Below are 3,851 nucleotides of genomic sequence, written 5' to 3' on the forward strand. Positions count from 1 at the left end.
TATAAGTCTTCTAAGCAAAAATAAAATAAAATCCTTAAGAAATGTAGAGTCTACAACTTAAAATGATGTGAAAAGAAAAAAAACTATGGGCTACCAATATCAAGTTGTTTAAAAATGTATGTGTGGAAAGAAAGAAGACAAATTTTAGTTTTGATTTTTATTTTACCTAATATTTATGGGTTACTTTAGAGTAACTTTATATGACTCCATGACAAAGATGGAAAGCCGTTGAGGTAGTCATCTAATATGGGGTGATTTAAGGAATGTTAGAAGGCATACCTCTTTGTCTCCAATCTGCCACCACCAGGACCAGAATTTCTGCCCAACTAGAGCAGTGTTTCTCAGTAGGGGTGCCACTGACATTGTAGGACATTTAGCATTCTTGGTGTATTAGTCAGAGTTCTTCAGAGAAACAGAAACACACACACACACACACACACACACACACAGAGAAAAACAGAGGCACTCATAAAGAATTGTCTCATGCCATTATGGAGGCTCGCAAGTCCCAGGAGCAGCTGAGTCGGCAAGCTGGAGGGCCAGTGGTATAGTTTGAAGGCCTGTGAACCAGGAAGAGCCAATGTTTCAGTTCAAGTATGAAGGCAGAAAGAATTCTCTTACTTGGGAGAGGGTCAGCCTTTTTGTTCTGCTCATTCCTTCAGTGGATTGGATGAGGCCCACCAACATTATAGAGGACAGTCTGCTTTACTCAGTCTACCGATTTAAATGTTAATCTCGTCCAAAAACACCCTCACAGAAATACCCAGGGTAATGTTTGACCAAATATTTGGGCACATTGTGATCCAGTCAACTTGACACATAAAATTAACCATCACATTAGGCTTTTCCCAAATAGTGCTGGTAATACTCCTTGATCATTTTGACAATTTATAGATATCTCTGGATAGGGGGTGTGGGTGGTGTTGGGAGAGAATAGTACTTCGGTGGTTAAGAACCATTGCCATTAAGTATCTCCTTTGGGTTAAGACTTGGGTCTTTAGAAGTTCTTTATCAAAAACGTTGATGTAGATCATTTGAACAGCTAATGCCGTTATCACTTAGCAATATTTTTTTTTCCAAAGATTTATTCTTAAAATTTTTATTGTAGTAAAATATTTTAGGGGATCCTCCTACTGGTGGCCAGCTGCCAAAAAATAAAAATAAAAATTTAGGGAAAAAATTTTGTTACCTTTTGTTATTTTTATTTATGCAACATTTATTTCAGTTTTGTGGTATGCATATTTTTTTCAAATAGCGTTTTTCATGTTGCTACATAGTCATTCATTGTAATGGTAGTCATAATTTACAAGTGCATGTTCCACAATCTTTATCATCATAAGTAACGTTGCAATCAATATCTTTATATGTATAGGGCTGTCCATGCCCCCTCTGTGCCATTCCCCTTAGCCTTCTCCTGTCTTTTTTAGGTCATTTTCTTTTATGAACATTTTTAAACTAATTTATTTAGTTAGCTACTCAACAGAGATGAGAGGAAAATAAACTAAAGGATGGGAAGAGTGGGAAGTTAAAGATCTACAACAGGAGCTATGTGATTTGTTACATTTTTATATGTAGAAGGGTATACAGAAACATAAGACTTTTTCTTCCACTGTTGTCTGGCTAGAAGAAAATTTTACAATGATATGTGGATACTAGGTAAGAAAGCAAATGTATTAAGCTACTTATGTTAATTTTGATTTCCTGCCTGCTTGCATTTCATTTTAGCCCTGTTTAGTTCCACCTATCTGCACATACATGTATGTTCTGTTAGATGATGTGGAAGGAGAACAAACAGAAGGAAACTTTCCCTCTTGTAGCAGCATGTGAAGGACCAAAAATGCAGTTTGTGCAATTAGTGGAAAAGTATATATAAAAAAATATAGTTTTGGGTTTTCTAACGTTTCCCTATCCCAGCAGTGGCTAATGGCCTCAACACTGTGAATGCTTTCTGGAAGAGAAAGTATATTGATTGAAGATGATTTTAGTAATGAAGAAAGTTGTATTCAAACTAATTATTTATGTACTGTGAAACAAGTGCTAAAAATTTTTCCTAATTGCGTTTGCATGATCTCAGTTTACCATTCTCTTATGAAAAGATTTTTTTTCTTGCATTTTATGTATATGTGTATAATTTTTAGGAATTAAAGATTATTTTGAATAAAGGAAATTTTACACTTTTGATGAACCTAATATGTAAATTTAAATTAGGAGTTTATTATTATGTATGATGAATAATCTTGAATATAATTATACTTTTTATGTAGCACAGTTGAGTCTTAAAAGTATCAGAAACTCTAGTTATATATTTTTCTCCTAACATCTCCAATTTTGAGATAATATAAAATTAAGTCAGTTGAAAGAATGCTTTACAAAGTAGTTTGCATTTAACATGAAAAAAAAGGTAATCTTAAGTTTTTGTTTTATCAGCCAATTTTAGTAAGTGTCTGTGATACATCTAGTTTTCTTTCAACAATGCTATAAGGCATATAGGGAAGATTATTATCATTTTATCTGTGAAGAAAAAGGAGGCATGGAAAGGCTAATGAGCAGTGCTGTGACTCAAATTCATGACCCTGACTCTTGCTTTAAGTACTCTGAAAATAATAAATGGCACTTTGACTTGTCTTAAGCCATCATTGAGGTCTTGCTTTCCTTCATCCTGCATTCAAATTATCACTGAGGTCTTGTGATGTTACCTCTAGAACATAATGCAAATCATCCTCCAAGCCACCATTATTTCTTACTCAGACAAATACATGCCAACGTTTTGATCCTATATGCAATCTGTAAAATAAAAATTTAAGGATATGCCTCCATTATGATGAAGAAACCTAATATTTATTGAGAGTTCCCAATGTGCTAGGCACTTCTCTAAGAGCATATGTACTTATTTATGAATTTTATATATAAACTAACATACATTATAGAACATAAAAGTTTTAAAAGATGAGATAAAAACGCTTAAAAATTTTTTAATACAAAAATATTTTATTCTCACTAAAACATCATTTATACATGTATATTATATATAAATATTTAGTAAGAGCAGTGTGATTGAATATGTTACTTTGTTTTTGAAAGTTGTATTTTAACAGTTTATGATCCAGATGAAAGTCTGGTCTAAGTTCCAGGTTTTTTTTTTGTTGTTGTTTGTTTGTTTTTAACATTTACTTGTACATATTTGTGGGATACAGTGTGTTGTTTCAATACATATGTGGTACAGTGTGTTGTTTCAGTACTGCACAGTGATTCATTTAGGGTAGATAGCATAGTTTTGTACCTGTTAGTCCACCACTTCTCCTCCCCTCACTTCCCTTCCATCCTGGCCTCTGGTGACCATTATTCTACTTTCTACTTCTATGAGAACCACTTTTTTTTCTTTCTTTCTTTTTTTAGATTCCACATAGATGTGAGATCATGTGGTATTTGTCTTTCTGTTTCTGACTTATTTCACTTAACATGATGGTTTCCAGTTCCAGCCATGGTGCTAGGATATCATTTCTTTTTATAGCCAAATAGCAGTCCATTGTGTATATATAATACAGTTTTTAAAATCCATTCATCTGGAGCCCTCTCTGGGTTTTGCGTGGGAGAGGTTAGGAAAGGGAGAAATCACCTGCTGGTGGAACCCAGCAGCTGGTGCCCCGTGTGAGGACCGCCACTTTACTCTCCTCCTCTCCTCCCACTCAGGGGAGCCTTGCCAGCCGCGGGACCATTGGCAACTGATGGCAAAGCTAAGCCTGTGTCTGGGAACCTCCGAGTGTGAAAGGGCTCAACGCCCTGTGGGATCAAGCACGAAAAGGAATTGGGGGCCTTGCTGTTGAGACAAACTGATGTGATCCAATCAACCT

This window comes from Galeopterus variegatus, unplaced genomic scaffold, assembly GCF_000696425.1.
Source record: "Galeopterus variegatus unplaced genomic scaffold, G_variegatus-3.0.2 Scaffold4900, whole genome shotgun sequence".
NCBI classification, from domain to species: Eukaryota; Metazoa; Chordata; class Mammalia; order Dermoptera; family Cynocephalidae; genus Galeopterus; species Galeopterus variegatus.